This window comes from Cibotium barometz, chromosome 24, assembly GCF_041138505.1.
Source record: "Cibotium barometz isolate CiBa-2024 chromosome 24, ASM4113850v1, whole genome shotgun sequence".
Taxonomy (NCBI): domain Eukaryota; kingdom Viridiplantae; phylum Streptophyta; class Polypodiopsida; order Cyatheales; family Cibotiaceae; genus Cibotium; species Cibotium barometz.
The window spans coordinates 32,952,780-32,973,043 of NC_141069.1; positions in this window are offsets into that span (position 1 = coordinate 32,952,780).

The following is a 20,264-nucleotide window of genomic DNA, read 5'->3' on the forward strand; positions in this document are numbered from 1 at the left end:
GAGGATGTGGAGGTAGCCATAAAACCGAGCAGTGCCCAACCTTCTCACCGTTGGTTTGCAATCAACCAACAAAGAAGTGGTGCCAGCTTTGTAAATGGAACTACACACATGTGACTTCGGACTACAATCACATTGCAAGGATACAAAGGGAACAAGCAAACAACTCTGCACCTAGGCAGCAAGTTGTCAACCATGAGAGAACCTTAGTTGCTCAAGAGCAAGCACGGTCGGTGCTAGGAGCTCAACCTCCTCCACCTGGCACAGCTTCCTTTAGATATGTGGAATATGAGAATCCTGAATTAGGAATGGAGATGGTTAGCTCTCAACCATACTACATCGAAATGGAGCATCCTCTTGTCGAACCCTACTTTGAGAACCCAACCGGACCAAGCCTAGTTCATGACTTTAATGGAGACCCAAGCTCTTTGATGCTTATAGGATCTCAGCCAACCAAGACTCAAGGTTATCCAAGACCATATCCTACAAAGAGACTATACCCCACGCAACAAAAAGGACCATGCTACGAATGTGGTGGACCACATTGGGCGAGAGAATGTCCAAACAAGAAACGACCCCTCTTAGCTAACATAGGCACAACATCTACGTTTCCACCTATAGAGAGGTTTTGCCAAGGGTGTAGCATTGACCATCTACCAAAGGATTGCTTGTTGAAGCCTGCGGATCCGGCAGCACAAAAAGCTAAAGCGCCCCTCAACTATGTTGAAGTGATTCCATCACCCACGACATCTGAGGAGGAGAATGAACTAGTGTCGCTAAGAGTAGTGACTAGAGCCCAAGCGCAAAAGAATGTCAAAGAGGTTGTTGAGAAACCCTCTGAGATTAAGGTTCTATCCAAAGATGGAAAAGAAAGAAAGAAATCAACTCGACGTAAACCACGCAGCAAGGGGAGTAAGAAGTTGAAGGAGCAGAAGAGCTCTGATGGAGGAAACTCTATCCCAAAAGAGCTAGAAGGAATGTTGAAAACGAAACAAATAGGAGAAAAAACTCAAAATGAGCAAAAGGGAAAAGCATTTAAGTCTAAGGAAAGCTCAGGAGGATCAGTCCTTGTGGACAAGGTGTACGAGCCTTTAGATGCAGCACTTCAAGCGTATAATAGTAGGATCACAGCTCTCACCGAGCTGCCTAAGAAGCTGCAAGAATATCCCAACCCTCGTGAAGAGACAATCAACTTGGCTATCCATAAGCAGTTGATTAGGGATACTCAGACTCTAATAGATGGCCCACCACCTATGTACGCAAGAGGACCTGCTTCTTTGAAGCCTAACTTAGAGACGATACCAAAAGCCACGCCAAGCATGGAAAAGGGAAGTGAAGTTGTATCTCTACATTTCCTAGAAATGCTTGAAGGAGATGATTTACCTCATACCAATGCAGACGAGTCAAAACCATTGACTACTGCTGATTTTGGAGATGAAATTCCTGAAATAGAGGAAGTAGTAGCAAGGGAGATGTGGGAAGCGGTGCAAAAACAAGTTGAGGATCTAGCATCTTCTGACAAGTCACCACCGTTCTCTATAGTAGAATTCTCGAATCAAAGGGTTCAAGAATTAGATGCTTTATCTCTACCAAATGATGCTCAGACTATTGTCTCAGCTCGGAGCAACAAGCTCACATGCAAGACACTGCCCTCATATTTAGGACTGTACAAAGCACACAGCCAAATCATGCAAGCACCATCAATGACACGACAACCTCATCAGGAACGAGACATAGGGAGTTTACAAGCTTTAATGTTGGCACCAGTTACGTGTACCATTCCACTCGCAGAGTTCTTAAAGCTTAGGCCAAGATTGTGGGGAGAAGTGGCTACACAATTAACTGAGCAAGGTTTGTGGAACCAAAACATCCAGGTTAATGAAGGCAAAGGCTTTTGAGCTAATGCTTAAGCAAACAATTCCGGTTCCTATGAATAAAGTTGGCAAGCATTGTGAAGACGATGAAGGACTACGCTTCCTGTGGAGATCAACAAGATTGAATCTATAGCTATTCTAGATAGCGGAGCAGGGGTGAGTATAGCAGCAAAAACTGTATGGGAAATGTGGGGAAAACCTGCAATTAGAAGTACAAGGATGAGTTTGCAATTGGCAGACGGAAATCTAGAGAGTCCCATAGGATTGCTTGAGAACGTTAGAGTCAAGTCATGTGGCATTGAGTGTACAGACATACCTTTGCTATTGTAGACTTTGGCAAGAACATAAATTACGAAGTGATCCTAGGAAGGCCATTCATGCGCCAATTCAAAATGATTCAAGACTGGGGTTACAATTACTTGTACCTCAGACATGAGAATGTAACCACGAGGGTGAATCTGAAAAACCATAATTATCAAGATGTGATGCACTCTCCTGTGGATGAGTTTGATTCCGCTTCTTTAGAAGCATCGGGAGCAACTATGTCTGAAGGAAGAGCTGATCTATGGATCTGTGGAGCATCTTGTCGAGACAAGTTTGTAACCTGAAAATGTTACCATAGACATGTGACGGATGAGGCGTATATCCTTATATCTTTTCCTGAGAACTTGATAGATCCCTTAGAATGAAACCATGTTTTAGCTACCATAGACACTTGTGCATTGCCAAGGCAAACACAGTTTTGTGATCCAGATGGGTATGACATTATTCCCGTAAGAATGCTAAGACCGATCTATGCAGAGGAACCTCAAGAAGCCCCTAGGTATGAAGCAAACAAATCATTATTGCTAGGAGATATGGTATCTGTAGAGGAAGTATCCCCTCTTGAGTATAGAGATGCTTAGAATCCTCTGATGGGAAGGATTCTAATGACGATGCCATAGTCCCTGAATCGGAGTTAGAGAAGATAAGATTGTTGTTAAAGGGCAGAGAGGTCTTGCTGAGTATTCCTAGTAGTGACAAACCGAAACGTAAGTTTTGCAAGAGTCACCGGAAGTTTCGCAAATAGAAAGTCAAGGAAAAGAGACAACAACAACAAAAAGAAAGAGAAGAAGTGGATAAAGAAGACTTTATTCCACCTCCAACCATTGTAGGTAAGAACGAGTACTTGTACTACTTGGGAGCTGTTGATTGCATCAAAGCTGAGATGAAATGGAGATACGGCTTTCAATTAGTGCAAAAGCTAAACGAGAAGGAGAGTGACAACCCAAAGAAGAAGAGGAAAAGGAAACCGAAGCTAAAATCTAAGGCTTCAGTGAATTCAGTCAAGACTGAACACAGCACCATGACGAGAGTGGAGTGTAAAGCTCTAGTGCAAGAACGGAAGAGAATGCTAAAAGCAGCACGGTCTTCCATGAGTGACGACTCAAAGGAAGAAGAGGATACCACAAATATCCCCTCAAACTTCAAGAAATTCACCATACAAGATCAAAAAATAGTCTTGCAACAACCTATTCGCGACAAAAATCTGAGGAACCAGGAGTTTCCTATGATGGCCCTGAGGACGCCAAGAAAATAGACCTAGCAAAACCAAGTGAAGAGCCACGTAACGTGTGGATTGCCCCACAGACTTAACCCAAGGAGAGGAAGAATTGCTAATCTCTACTCTGAGAGAGTATCGAGATATATTTGCTTGGAGTTACAAAGACCTTAAGGGGGTAGATCCAAAGATCTGCTAGCATACAATTCCCATGTGAGAAGATGCCAAGCCGTCCAAGCAGCGTCCTTACACATATAACGATAATTTTGCCAAAAAGATCAAAGAAGAGATTGACAAGCTGTTAGCGGGCGGCTGAATTTATTTATGAGATTGAACATACAGAATGGGTTTCACCGATTGTGGTAGTACCTAAGAAGAATGGAAAACTACGAGTATATGTCAATCTAAAGAAAGTAAATGCGGCTACTGTCCGGGACCACTATCTGCTTCCACTCACTGATCATGTATTGGAGAGGGTAGCTGGTAAGAAGGCATATAGTTTTCTGGATGGATTTTCGGGCTACAACCAGGTATCTATTGATCCCAAGGATCAACACAACCGCATTTGCTACAGAATGGGGAGTGTTTGCATATAGAGTCATGCCTTTTGGTTTGACTAATGCTCCAACCACTTTTCAGAGGTTGATGAGCCATGCGTTCAAAGAATACATGCGATTATTTCTTGAAATATTCATGGATGACTTGTGTGTGCATTCCATAAACAGAGAAGAACACATAGAGCATCTCAAAAAAATCTTTGAGAAATGCAGAGTGTATCGCATATGCCTTAACCCTGATAAATGCAAGTTTATGGTTAGGCAAGGGAAGATTCTAGGCCACATTGTGTCTAGGAATGGTATATCCATGGATGCGAAAAAGATAGCTGTTATTGTTGAGCTACCTAGACCTTACAATGCAAAAGGGGTACAAGTTTTCATGGGTCATTGCGGCTACTATTGTAGATTTATCTACATGTACGCTGAAATAGCACGGCCATTGTACACACTCCTTGTTGTATTTGAATGGACAGAGGATTGTGAAGAAGCCTTTGAAAAGATGAAGAAAGCATTAGTGACGGCACCTATTCTCAGGTCACCGGATTGGGATAATTTATTCCACGTACATATAGATGCTTCGGCTTTTGCAATTGGCTGTATTTTAGCTCAACCAGCCAAGGACAAAATGGACTTTCCAGTCTCATATGCTAGCCGCCAGTTGAATAGTGCTGAAAAGAATTACACCACCACGGAAAGAGAAGGCTTAGCTATGATCTATGCTATGAAGAAGTTTCGGCATTACCTTTTGGCCAACAAATTTATTTTTTTCGTAGATCATCAAGCTTTGCTTTACCTTGTGAACAAGCCATGTGCAATCGGAAGGATTGTATGCTGGTTTGTTATTCTACTTGAATTTGAATTTGAAGTAGCGGTAAAGAAGGAAAAAATGCATCAGCAGGCTGATCATCTTTCTAGGATAACTTCAGGAGAAGCACCCATTGGTATAGATGATGATATTCCTGACGCTACTCTATTCTTGGTTGAGACAGCACCAAGATGGGCAGAACCTATCATTCAAGTTTTAACGACAGGATTTGTTAACTCCATTAGTCCCACCAATGAAAAGATACTGACCTTAGAGCATTGTGCTCCTTAAGCTTCTTTTTGGACGATTGTATAAATTAGGAAAAGATGGAATACTTCGTCTATGCCCTGACCCTGATCAATATGATGAGATTATCTCATATGTCCACGTGAGCTTAGGAGGCAGACATGTCTCTGGAAAGGATACGGTTAAAAGAGTTTTGTGGGAAGGATATTGGTGGCCAACACTTCATGCTGATACAGAAAAGTATGTACGGAATTGTAAAATTTATCAACAAAGGAAACCCATTCCTCATGTGACTCTATTTTATATTTCAACAACACCCAATTGGAGTTCATACATTGTGAAGTATTTGACGCAGGGTCATACGGACGATAAGATGCCTAGGCATAGAAAGAGAGCCATAGAGGTAGAAGCAGCGAGTTTTCAGATAATTGAAGGCCAACTGTACAAAAGGGACAAAGACGGAAACCTACGGACTTGTGTTTGTGAGAGTTACTACCTTAGCGTATTGACTCATGCACATTCAGGAGTTGGGGGTGGACATTTCTGTGGAGAAACAACTGCCAAACTTATACTATGGTCAGGACTATGGTGGCCTACGCTTTTTCATGATGCAACAGAGTATGTCAAACGATGTGATCAATGTCAAAGAGCCAAACCTCCTACCAAGTATGAGGACATGCCATTGAGACCAATTATGGGGGTTAGAGCTTTTGCCAAATGGGGAATTGATTTTATGGGAACCGATTAAACCACCAACACGCCATACACATGCTGAGTATATCATTGTAGCCACAGATTATCCTACGAAGTGGGTAGAAGCAAAAGCTACAGTAAAAAACGATGCTAGGACCACTGCAAAGTTTTTATACGAACATGTGTTTACACGCTACGGATTACCTATTGAGATTGTGAGTGACCAAGGTGTGCATTTTTTCAATGAAGTCATTACCTTTCTTTTGGAAGACTTTATGGTCATCCATAAGAGGTTAGCGCCTTATCACAAACAAGACTCTTTGCACTGTGCTTACAAAGATTGTTGAGGGACATAGAACAGATTGGGAACAAAAACTTCACTCATTTCTATGGGCTTACCGAATTGCTTACAAAACGTCCATAGGCACGACACCTTTCAATCTAGTTTTTGGATTGGACGCTATCCTTCCGATAGAATTTATTGTACCTACACTTTGAGTTGCAAAACAACTTGAGTGGACGGATCATGAATTCTCTACACAGATCGATGAATTGGAGAAACTAGATGAAGACAGGCTATTGGCATGTATGCTGAAAAATGACGCCAAAAGCATTGGCATGATACGCATGTGAAGAAAGGTTGCTTCAGGAGAGGTGATTTAGTGTTGCTTTACACATTGAAGAAACAAAAATGCAAGCTGAAAATGTGAGGACTTGGTCCATTTGTGATCAACGAGCTTAGTGTGAGTGGTGCAGTAAGGTTGGAAACCTTAGATGGAGAGCCAATGACTAACTTCATCAATGGTAGCTGCTTGAAGCGCTATGAAGAACCTCTAATAGATGATATGCTAATACGCATACATGCTAGTCAGACACGTAAAAAAGCTCAAGCTTTGTTACAAAGTCAAGCAAAAGAAGAAGCTAAGGCTAGAGTAGCACTAGCACGAGAGCGCCACAAGGCAGCTATCATGACCATCCACTTGAATGATGATGAAGACTTTGTAGATCCATTTCATATTGATGTAAGGATCCCTACTCAAAGAGCAATCTTTGCATCGTTTGCACTTATAGACTCGGGAGCCGATTGCAATGTTTTGTCTTATGAAGCGTGGACATCATTAGGCCAACCTTTGCTCACTCACCAATGCATCATTGAACTTCCAGAATTTCTCTGGTGATGAAACCCCAGCCCTAGGCAAGTGCTGTATTAATATGTCCATTCAGGATCAATCTATGCACGTGACTTTTTATGATGCTAACAAGAGCCAAGCAGTGGTGGATGTTGTTCTAGTAGGCAGATCATGGATTAGAACCACCAGATGCGGTATATGGACTGGAACTCACGGCGACAATACACCTTGTTGGTAAATTCTACTCACCTTACAGGATCAAGTGCTTCGGCACTCCCATCTTTTCAAAAGGTGGATACCATCACCACTATGATAGAGACAACCTCAAAAGAACCAATGATTTGGGTGAATAATGACAATGACAATACACAAGGATGGCATGTGCCAACATCTCTCTTATATGCACAAGGCTACGGAAGGGGGGAAGCACTTAGAATTCAAATCTGGTTACCTAAAGCAGCTCGCAAGCCAAGACCCAATGCTGCCAAGGAACATCCAAGGAATACAAAGCTAAAGAGGAGGTTCACCAAAACCAACAGTTCCACCTCCAACAAGACCACTCAACAACGGTGGATCCCAAAGAAGGTTCTGCAAAGCACAAGGCTACTACGAGGGTGCTACTACCTTGTGGCTACCAAAAAAGAATGCAGGGACTACTGCAACAAAACATAATTATGTTCTTGAATCTACTCAAGAACAAAAGCAGTCAATACCACCTCACTTACAGAAACCAAATCAATACTGGAAACCACGCCTTACCAAGCTTGAAAGAGTTCAGGTGGAAACACAAGCTGACGCGTCAATCGGACATCATCAGAAGGTCTCGAACAGGAAAGGATACTCCAAACTGACATGGGAAGAAAAAGGCAAGTGGGTACCTTTACTCACTTCTATCTCAGAGGCAACACATCAAAAGGAGGATATTGCAACCAAATCAAGTTTAGAGTCTATTCCTCAAAACACAAGCAATGTCAAAGTTTGTCTTACAAAGCCGGCAACTTTCAATCAGGCTCCTACACAAGTAGACTCCCTGACTATCAAGGAAAGAGCGTTCTTCCTACAACTCCAACTATTTGGAATGTCGTCGGTATTCTACTCTTTCCCTAATCAAATTACATTACCAGCCATAAGTCTACAGGCATAGGTGTTAGAGTTGGGCACTCTGAAGACCCAAGAAAATTTTGAAAGCCCAATGGGATGGCAAGAACACAGCTGCCATATGGTTGCCAAAGCTTAGAAGTGTTCAAACATCTCCATTCACACCTCCTCCTATTTGTCCCAATGCATTTCCTATGCCTGTCGCTAAAATCTCACCTCCGACTAAACTTCAATCTCTTGCACGTACTCTGAAATGGGTACCAAAAAGAGTCCAACAAAAAGGAACCTGTGCCATACGTCAACACCCAACAATTTGCATAATGTTACATCCAAAAACAAACTCATTCTTGAAAGAGCTATCATGCTACAAAAGCTACTTTTGGCAATTCATCTATCGAATCTATTAGCTCTATTTCCGTCATGCCTATACATACTAGCATTCTTCATTCAACTTGCATTAAATAAAAAAAATCTGAACACTTCCTTATGTGTTATGTAGAATAACCAAATGGAGACTTGGCTGGACACATGCAGTCCATCTTTAGACCTAGATAGCACTCACCCTGACCATCAAGGGGGCTACAACATTGCACCTTTTCAGACGCACTCCCGATATTTTTATGCCCCAGTGGGTGAGGATTGCTATGGAAGACAATTTGTGGAGTTATACTACCAGCAACATCATCCGTTTCCACACTGTCGCGACTATGCTCGTATGGTATTGGGGAATGCTTCCCATATATGTTGGCAGTGTCGCACATATTTCCGTCGCTATGGCACTGGTATGATGCAGTAGATCATGGGGGTCACACCTCAACGACATAATCTCTGGGCAATTATGATGCCGCAACGTGGACCCAACCAACAAAGACTCCCAAAAGAGGAAAGAGCTCAAACATGGCGCGAAGACACCCTTCGTTTGCTAAACCCTCCCATTTTGCAAGTTCTTCTTCCCCATGAATCTACATGTCAGTTTTGGCTCAATGTGAGTGAGTCTTTAGAACGGTTTCAAAACCATAGGTGCCTCTTTAGCCTTCCTACTGTGCCCATACCATATGTTAGTGAAGATGCACTTCTTCCCTTGCGATCTTCCCCATGGGTAGGATTACGTTCTGGGTTATCTTTACATCCTGAAGCTATTGATGTCCACCCACCTGAGAATGCAGACATACATCCACCCCCAGTGCAAGACTAGCACTTGTACTCTCTTAATAAGAACTAGAAGCCAGGGCACTTTTTCCCATTGGGTTTTTCCCCTCGACCAAATCCGGTGTTTAGCACCAATGTTTCTTATTTTTTATCTTTTTAATTTTCTTTCTCTTTAGTTTGTTTTTTTGGAATAAAACAGATACAAGCACCAAACTACATCTTCCGCTTCAGTACCGCAACAACTGATAGTCATACAATCAAGTGCAAACAATTCTTCACCAACCAGCACTTTAACAGAAACAAGTGAACTCATGCCAATCTCTAATGTTTTTTGTATTTTTCTTATTGCTTGATTGTTTATAAATTTTACTTTACTAAGCATGGCAATATGCATCTCCTTTGGTCTAGAGTAGGGATAGCATTCTAGTGGCTTTAGACTTGATAGTGTAAGTTTGACCATAATTGTTTTTACCCGTTTAGCAATACAAAATAATTAGTGTTTTGTGCCAAAGGCAGAGTTCCAGACCTAGGACAAAGAGACCAAATTAATCATAGGACCGTCAGTGGATATCTTGCTCTTACTAGGACATTGCTTAGGGACAATCTAATAAACATTCCATAACAAAAATTGGCATGAGAAAAATAAAAGAAAAGTGTATATGTTTGTGGCCTATTGCCTTGTTATTCATGGTAGGCGAGGGAGGTTTATACCTTTCCCAGACCAATGCCTTATGTAGCAAGGAATAGCCATACCGCGGGTGCGCAAACATACTCTTGAAGAGAGCCCTGTCCAAAAAAAAAAGGGGGGAGGACAGAAAGGCACCAAGAGAAATGCTTGTCTAATCCAGGATGGTCGCCGTTGTGCTTAAAATATTAAACCTTAACACTAAGCAATATCAAGAGTCTGCCACTACATAATTATGTTAGATTTATTAATGTTGTGAACCGACATCTTTGACTTAGCATAGGCTCAGTATACTACTTGATAGTCCCTCGATTAACTATTGTCTTTTGCCTTCTAGGAAAAGAACAATACATTTGGCATAAAACATTCTTTACTTTAGTTAGCTGCAGGTAGTAATTATTAAGGCTTGAACTAACCTATTCAATCTCTACACTGCTTCAATGTTTCCTTCCTCTAGCTAATTGGACGTTTAATGCCATGTCTTATTCAGTAAAATTGCTTGTTTCGTTATTGTCTCAGTACTTTTGCTTTCAAAAAAAAAAGAAGAAGAAGAAGAACACACAAATCACCTATTATTTTGCTTGCAGGTACACACTCGAGATTCTACTCTTCCTTGGCATCTACGCGCTCGAGGACGTGCGCAAAATAGGAAGGGGGAAATGTTGCGTGACGAGTGGTGAGTGATCAATGCAAGGATGCAACACAAAGATGCAAGCAAGAAAACAAGAGACTTGACATTCTTATTTAGGGCTCTTGTAAAGAGTTCCAAGTTGTAGGTGAGTGTGGGAGTGGGCTTGAGAATAATCCCACATGGGAAGTTTTGGGAGTTTTAGGAGTTTTACTATAAATAGTGGCTCATTTGAGAGCTTATGGACACTTTGGGCTAAACTCATGCTTGAGCTCTCTTGAGACTAGCTCTCCCTCTTGTTCATAGAGGTGCAAGCCCTTCTCTCTCCCCATCTACACTATTGTATGAGCAATGCTCTTCTAATTCAATGCAATGAGATGATGGTTTTGTCTCTTCTCATTTCTATTCTCTAGTGTGCATGCTTCTTTGTTGATGCTTGTGGATTCTCTATTAGGTTTTGTGTGGTAGTGGATTCAAGCTTAAGCTTCTCCATAGCTTGTAGCTTATCCATGGGCAAGGCATTGCTTGAGTAGTGAATGAAAATGCATGTTTATTTCAAGTTCCATTAAGCTTAAAGATTTGTGAGCATGCTTGGGAAGTAAGTGCTTGAGAATGAAGTGTGCTTTGAGCTTGTGTGCTTATGAGTGAGCTTGTGTGTGCATTAGCTTAGCTTTCTTCTTGTATTGGATGTATGAATGAGTGGGATGATGAGTGAATGAGCTATGGCAAGATTGAGCTTATGTGTGTAAAGTCTATGTCAAGGTAGTGGTGTTCATAGCATTCTCTCCCGAAAGGGATAAGCTTCCATGCACCTAACCGGGTTGAATCCCCTAGCGATGAAAGGAGTGTTTATCATTCCATTGGTGAGCTAGGAGTGTAGTCTACTTGCCTATATTGCATACGTAGGGAGACGACCGTCTTTCCAACCCACTTCCTCATTCCTCACATGGGAAGTATTACATATTAGTGGCCATAGATTATGCAACAAGGTGGGCAGAAGCAAAGGCCATGGTCAATAATAAAGTAGTGGCTGTGGCATCCTTTCTCAAGGAATACATATGTGCCCAATTTGGGTGCCCATTAGAATTCCTTAACGGATGGGAGGAGGTCTTTCAGGAATGACTTGATTGAAGATTTGGTGCGGAAATTAAAAATAAAGCATGCTATGTCAACTCCCTATTATGCCCAATGTACTGGTTTAGTAGAAAAAACTAATGGACTGCTTTGTGGATCTTTGTCTAAGCTAGGATACTATGAAGAGAAACTGGGATGTGCATTTGCCAGAGGTCCTATGGGCCTATAGGACAACTCACAAACTCTCTCTTGGTTTCACACCTTTTCAGTTAGTTTATGGAATGGAGGCTATTTTGCCAATAGAATTGGAAATCACTAGCCTTCGCACATCTTTTGCACGCTTGAATAATGAAAAAGAAACACATGCCCAATGCCTAGTACAACTGGAGACCTTGGATGAGAGGTGACTTCAGGCACTTCAAAATTTGGAGGCTACACAACAACAACGCAAGGCAAGGCATGACACTCTCACAAAGAAGAAGAAGAAGCCAAAACTCAAGCAAGGAAGCTTAGTCATCATGAGGTACATGATGGCCGTGTGGAGAAATGACTAGATAAGAAGCTTCTTCGACGTTGGGAATGCCCCTTCAGGATAAAGCAAAAGTTCAAAAATAATACCTATCTTCTAGAGGATGCAAGTGGCCAGGAGGTTTCTGAACATGCCAATGAGTATCGATGGCTAAAGATATTTTACCCTTGAGCACCATGGCCTAGCAGACCCCCAAGACAAGCATGGAGGATCTACTGAGAGGGGGGAAAGATGTGACATGAAAAATTGATATCTTTCATTTTCAATTTTGTACATATTTTGATGGTTTCTCAATGGTAATAAGGTGGAAGCTCGTACAAGAGAAGATTGCGGTGCCCACAATGGAATAACGGCATGGTGATGCGGCCGCTTTTGGCGGCTACCCTGATAACAGCATTCTATCTTCAAATATAATGGTTTTACTTGATTTAGGGTGCACACATTGTAAATGCCACAAGTATGCTTGATAAATACTTTGGTATGGTAGATAGGCTAGTGATGTGGAAAATAAAAGTGGGTCTTCATGCTCACATGGATTTTAATTCTATTATTAATATAGTATTCACCATAAGGCTACAAGCTGGGGAGTGTGGAAGGCATGTGGAGGAGTGTGTATAGGTGCATAATTGGGAAAGATTCTTCTAGAATGCCTACATGGAAGAGGAGAATTATGCCATGTGTAAGTGGGATCTCCATCTACATGCCACTTAGACTTGGCTATTATCTCATCACACTTTCAAAGTAAAAAAGTCTTCAATTTAATAATCAACAAAAGACTAAACCTAAGAGGACAATTGATGGTGACATCTACCCTTATGTCATTGAAGGGTTGAAGATTTTTATGTTGTAATTTGTAACAATAGAAGAGAGGGTGATTCTCCACCTATGAAAGGAGCCGTCCTCTCCCTTTCAAATCAACGAATGAAGCCTCCTCAATTGAGCATTTTGTGTCATTGTTGCCATTCTCTTTAAACCCTTATTCAAACACTCTTTTTACATGTGAATGTCTCATTTAGCATTAGCTCCTCATGCTTAATCCAATTTTGGAGCTCTTTGATGATTCATGATAGGTGGGATAATGAGTTATTATCTTGGTGGGCCTATGCCTTCTCAAGGTAGGCCTTGCCTTATTGCCGCCCTTCTTTGGATACCAATGGTTTTAGCGGTAATGAGCATGTGGAAAGACTTTGGGGACCATAGGTAAATCTTTACGATTGTCCACTGAGCAATGTTAACCCTTACCCTCTAGCTTGAATCATGACGGAGATGAAAGGCAAGAGGCTATGTGAAAATCCAGGTTTCATGCAAAGAGAGGGAAGTGCAGTTTTTGTGGTCTAATACCCAAATTTCAACCGATAATTACTCATCACTCAGGTATTGGTTTCTAAAATTAATCATATGGCTAGGAAGCTCTTTATATGCTCTTTCCACTTATGTAACTAATTTCTTAATCCTTTACTTTATTAATGATCAGAATTTCTCCCAAAGTTGCTAACTTTTAGGCGAATTTTGACAGTTTCATAGTCTTATAGTAGAATGCTCCTAACTTTTCGCTCGATTGCCCATTTTCAAAAGTTTTTATATAGGCGCGAAGCTCTCTTCAAGCTCTATGTAGATTTGTAATTCTCTTTTGTACAGTCTATATGGATTTAAAACTGCAATTCTCTGTGTTGTATCTCTATTTTTATAGACTTTTGGCCATTATTTCTTCTTAATAATGATTAATTCTATTTAATCTCTTATCAAAAAGAAAATCCCATGTATCTTATCGGGGGGGCCCTTTTTACGAGCGTAAAGTGTCGAGCGTGGCGAGCGAAGGAAAAAAAAAAGGGCCATCATCATTGCAATATCCAAACTATGAACCTCAAGGAAGCTTGTATTTCCCTATGAATAAAGATAAAAAGTGCACATCAAAGAAAAAATTGAAATTTAAATCCATTACAAACATGACTTTAAAGAAGATCCCAAAAAGAAATACATTATAAGTTTCATTGCAGTATGAATAAAGGCAAAGGAAGCTTATATTTCCCTATGAATACAAGTAAAAAGTGCACATCAAAGAAAAATTGAAATTTAAATCTCTTAAAGTAAAAATTACATCGTCAAGCCACTAGCAGCAATGCTTGCTACAACTCATTGCAATTTGCGAACAACACCAAAAATTAAATACATTGAAGGAGTTCCAACATGGACTATGCGCAATACCAAAAAGTAAAAATTACATCATCAAGCAACTAGTCGCAAAGCTTGCTGCAACTCTCTTTTAGTGAGGGCTGCTTGGTGAATAAACTTTTGGTGATCCACATTCAAGTCCAGCTCATGCATATAAATAAAGTAAAGGTGTTTGCAAGGCATGTATCTTTTGCCTTTGCGTTCCCGATTTTGAAAGTCATCGCATGTGCAAGAAGGAAAAGCTGAAACAGTAACCAAGTAGTTTTGTCCTTTCTTGATGCTTCCTTCAGTCGATAAAGTGTATTCAACATGCTCCTTTGGCACAACAACCCTACACCCATGAACAGTGCAAATAAGCTCTGCAGCCCTTTTGATTCTATCCCGCATTTCTTTGTTCACCACCCTGGCAACAATCACTAGCTTTCCATTGCGGTTCATGGGACGCACATCAGCATCATCATGACTTGCAAGAGGAGTCCCTACTTGTTGATGTGCCTCTGCACTAATGTTCTTCAAATCAAAGCCTGCCTTTGACAATGCAGATATTTCTGTAGAATCCAATGAAGTTCCAATTGCAACGGGCCACACAGCAGGTCTAGTGCTTGGTTTCTCGATTACATTGTGAGAGGGCTCCCAGGTATGGTCAACATTACTTCCACAAAACCATACAAATTGTTTCCTGGTTCCAAAGGGGATTTCAATGAGTCCCTCAAAACATGGTGCTGGCACTCCTAGTAATCCTGCCCTACCTTTTTTATCAATAAGTTCATTACATTTTCGTTTCTCATTTCTCAAGTATCCTTGGCACCGCACCTTACTCCCTGGAGTTGTCCTTCTGATTGCCCACCTTGTTGAATGTATTTCCACCTCTCCCTCATTATGTACTTCCTGCAAAACATTGGGTGCACCGTGATGTTGTGTGTTATAAGTGACATACTCATACTCTGGTCGGTGTGAATCTCCCTCTTTGATAGGATTCTTTAATACACCTCGTCTTTTTCGTCGAACAGACCTAGAATCACCATCTGCGGAGAGAGACCTATTGGCAGCCCCCAGCTCTACAGCAGCCTCATTTGTGAGATCAACAATTTCTCTTGCCGCAGGTGGGATTGCACTTGTTGAGGCCCGTCTCTTAAGTTTCTCCAATCCAGGACCACATCCAAGGTGGCCACCCTTAAGATAGCTATCATATTTTGACTGTTGGATTAGAGTATTCATAAGGTCATTATAGCAAGCATTGTAGAGTGAAATGTATTTCACCCCATCATTGGATGCCAGCCAACTCCCATGCATAGACTCCGCCAAGTTTGCTCTTGGAACAAGGTACTTTTCATCTCCCTCCATGGCCTGCATATTTGAACAAATTTAAACATAAGATAAATGAATCAAAATTACAAGGCAGGAGTCAACTCCATATTAGATTGTCTTACCTTGACCATGTATTCACCCCAGTGAGCTACTCTTGCATGCCACCATATTAACCATGTTTGCAAAGCTAAGATATTGGTTTTGTCAGCATGACCTTCTTGCAACCATGTCCAAAGATTGTCCAATTCCTGCTCAGCAGCCTCCTCTGATGGTGCTGCTTTCCATGCACGACATCGTGACTTGAACTCCTCTTGGCTATGAGAGGGAATGCATTTTTTTGCATGATGCTGCATGCTTTGCTCCCAATGAAAGGAGCAAGACCTCTCTCTTCCAACCATGACATTTTCAAGGCCTCCATTAAAAACTGTCCTAACTGCTCGCCAATTAGCCTGAGCCTCATCAGCCATGAATCCCTTGAAACATGCCTTCTTGTAACCCTTTTTCTCCATAACCATATTCAACAATGTCCAAATAAAAATCTGGGACTCTGTGTCCTCAACCTTAAAATCCCCTATTGCAATGGTCTGCATCTCTTGCACAAATGGATTATATACATGGCAAGCCATGGTCGTCCAGTCATGCATTCTCTTCACAAAGTCAAAGAACACCCAACAGCCACCTAACTCACCTTTAGGCCTCATTTTATTAACCAACTCTACTCCATTACCTGGTCCTTGGGTTGACATTTTAAAGACATGACACCTTTCGAAGCTTGACAACTCTATCTGCCCAGGGAATGCAATACTCTGAAAGTAATCAAACATCAATTTTGATTTGAGCTTTAGCAGAGCCTCAAAGTCACCACATGGATGTCCAAAGTCAACTTGTGTGTCTCTCCTCCAACGTGATAACCTTCTGTTGTCGAGAGCAGGTGCTAGTTTTGCCAGCAAGACACTTAAGTCGCTGTCAGACACTTTAACATCTCCTTCATGTTGTTGAAAAAGACAAGATTCCATGACAATCTCCTTTGCTAGTTTTAGTTGAAAAGATCTGGGTTTACCACCAATGTCTCTAGAAACCATTCTACTAACTCTTTCATGGACATTATCCAGAATTTGTTTAGAAACACCCTCTGCAACTGGATGCATGTGGTGGCCAATATGTATGACACCTCTAGACACCTTTCTACCTGCAATCTCATTGGGAAAACAAAGCACCAGCTTGCATGTACATTAAGCAACGCAAGTTGGATATGACTTGCAATAAAAGCACTTAAGGCTTCCGAATCCTTCTGTTGTTGAGCCCTCTGGACAAACTCTTGTTAACCGACCAGTCCAATGCTTCTCATTTTTTACTTTAGATCGTTGCAAGCCAGTGCATAAGTTGTTAAGGCATTGTAAATGGCCACCACACTTTCTGTATCTCACTACTCCCTCAAATCCAGATATGTTGCTTGTCATCTCATTTGTCCAAGTATGCCCATCCAACTTGCTTTCCATGCCAATGGTTCTTGTTGAGGGATTTGCATAGGGCAGCTCGAACATTATATTCCCATCATATCTATTAGGTAGCTCTAACACTTGTTTTATTTCATTAGCTTGCATAAAAGTGTTTCTCAATGAGGTCCTCAATGGAAGATTTCTGAGTAATTGCACTATACTGACTGTAGCATCATCGTTTTCTTGAAATGTGTCACCTATAATCCTCTTTTCAACTTCAAGATCTGTAAAATCTTCATCTTGAGAAGGGATGCATGGCACCTTATCTCCACGAACAATAAATACCTTTCCAAACTGAAAATCCAGGTGAAACATTACTTCTTGTTCTCTAAGGTAAGATGCAAGATCAAAATACAGGCCATCATCCGGCGGATCACCAGATACTTGGTGAAGGTGGATGGATTCCTCTGTCAGGCCAAAATGTAAAGACAATTCTCTTTTGGACACCTCAACAAATCCAGCCATTATTACGAACTCCATCTGAATGACACCATTCTCATCTTGAACAATTGCTTTCTCCATTGTCAAGAACTCGTCGACCTGTTAGAGGCGACACTTCTTTTATAAAGAGTGTCCTTTTTATTTTTTGTTATGAGGCAAGATCTTTAATCAAATAATTATTATAAAAGGTTAAAAATAGCTATTATTTATAATATGTAGCGTAAAGAGAATATATAATCGTTTAATGCGTTAAACCCAACAAGTGTGTGTGTCATTCAAGCCGCCGCCTCCTTTTTAAAGAGAGTTAAAGAGAGATTCTCTAGATCCGCTTACCAGAGGGGGGTTGGGCGAGTGGTTAAAGTGACTGGGTGGGTGAGTAAAGGACCTAGGTGCAACCTAATATCTCCGGAGAGACAAAGAGGGAGAGAGCCCATAGAAAGGAATTAAGGCTAGAGATTGATGGACGCGAGTGTGGGAGACCCTGGAAAGTGAACTCGGATTAGAGTTAGAGAGTTAGAGAGAGTTAGAGAGCCTTTAATTTGGGTAGGTGTGTGTGAGTCAGAGAGCCTTTAATTTGGGTGTGTGAGTTTGTTGACTCTAATTCATTGCAACTTCGTTCATCTGCGCCGGAGCTCTCCCGAACTTTGTCTCTGCGCCCGAGCTTTGTCTTCCGCCTCTGCACCTGAGCAGTCTCCTGAGTATTGCCTTCAGCCTCAGCAGATATGAAGCGTGCAACAAGGAGATCAGCGGGTAGCAGCAAGGTATTTCGAGTCCATTTCAAGGTGTGTGTGTGTTTGTGCACTATCGCCGAAACCTGCGAATCGGACTGATTGTTTCGTCTATCTCATCCATCGATCGATCGCATCTTGCTCTGCTGGAAAGACTGGAGGCTTTTGGCACGCGTGGCCTGATTACGCATGGAATAGATAGGCATTGGTTTTGAGCGCACTTGGAATCGCTTCCGCCGAGGAGAAACTGCCAGCAGTAAATTACTCACACCCACACTATTTCGCCAGCGAAATAGTGTGTGTGAGTGTGTTTGTGCGCTCGCATGGCAATAGAGGTGCGGCCTAAACCGATTTTCAAAGATATGAAAAGCTTCGATGCAAAAATATGCAGTGAATACAAGCCCATGTTGGTGAATTAAGTGGAAAAAAGTACAGCTTGTTTGAGGATTGATTTTTGAAAAGAAAAAATTTAAAATTCCTCTGCAAGCTTGTTGCAAAACTGCACACTCCCTCCACCTACATGGGAGCTTGACCTTTTAGTGAGTGACTTGGAGGAGGGGTGAGGTGCTTTTGTGTAGGGCAGCAAGTGTGGTTTCTTAACCTCCTTAGTAAGGCGGTTTCTTAACCTCATGGATGACCTTTTCTCCCTCCAAAGGCTCCCCCAAAATCCTGCCTATTAATCGAGCATACATCTCACTTATACTACTACACTCATGCCCTCTGCCTAAATGGTGCATGTTCACACTATCCTCAGTTGAGGCTCACAAACAGGAGCTGCCCTTAAAAAGGACGGATAAAATACTCACACCCACACTATTTCGAATAGTGTGTGTGAGTGTGTTTGTGCGCTCGCATGGCAATAGAGGTGCGGCCTAAACCTTAGACCAGATTTCCCAGCACTCGATGTTCATAAGCTCATTTTCAATCGTAGCATTCCACATGATAAATCCAATTCGAGTGACATAAGGATACTCCACCTCTCATAGCGGGCATGGCGATCCTCTTGATAATCATAGTCTCTCCTATGATAGATATTCTAGATGGATGAGGATGCCACCACACACACAAGATCTCATTTTGTATTGATAAGGATACATATTTGCACTTGTATCCATCACTATGATAAGGAGATGATGTATTTGCACATGTATCCATCACTATGATGATGTTGTTGCTCTCTTGATGATGATGATATGATAGACAATCAAAAAGACACACCCACACTATTTCGCCAGCGAAATAGTGTTTGTGTGTGTTTTTGTGGTAGCCAAAACTCATACAGACTATTTCGCCTTTTCATAGTTGTAGGATTATGTCGTGATGGCCAAGCTCAGAAGATTATCAAAAACACACACACACACTCATTGCAGATTATCAAAAACACACACACACACTATTTCGCCAGCGAAATAGTGTATGTGTGTGTTCTTGTGAGCATACCTATCTACAATGTGGAAACCTTCCCAACTTGGTGTACACATGTGTTATGAAATTTTTCTTATGCCTTGAAATTTCCTCGTTTTGGTTAATTGAGGTGCATGAATGCCTTGAAATTTGTGAATTTGTCTTATGCAACTCTGAATGCATGTAATGTCAAGTGTTTTTCCATCCTTATGTATTTCGCTGGCGAAATAGTGTTGCAAAGAACAATGTCTTGTATAATCACTTGCTCTTAATGTCTTTTGTAGTCACCTGCTCTTGGAAAAAGGAAGACATCAACGGCCAAGAATGTGGGAAGAAAGCGAAAATCTCCACCTAGTGATGGCAGTGAAAAGACCATTGAAATGGCAGAGAGTGGTCAAGGGAGTCACATTCAAAAGGAAGTTAGCAAAGAAGCTGGAGACAAAGTTCTAACTGAGCCTTTCATACCGATTCAACAACAGGTTGATGCTTCTAGTGACAAGGATGAGAAAGATGTGGATGATCTTATTCCACAATCCATCATCAAGCCACATGGGTCTGAGTTCATAGACAGCTTGGCACTTAATCAGGGTTCCATGCCTCCATTGATCCCTCTGTGTAGATGCTTGGTCAACGAGAGGGTGCGAGAGCTTCGAAAAGATCTCTCATTGTTAAAGAAGGTTTTTGAAGAGGAAGGATATTTGATGATG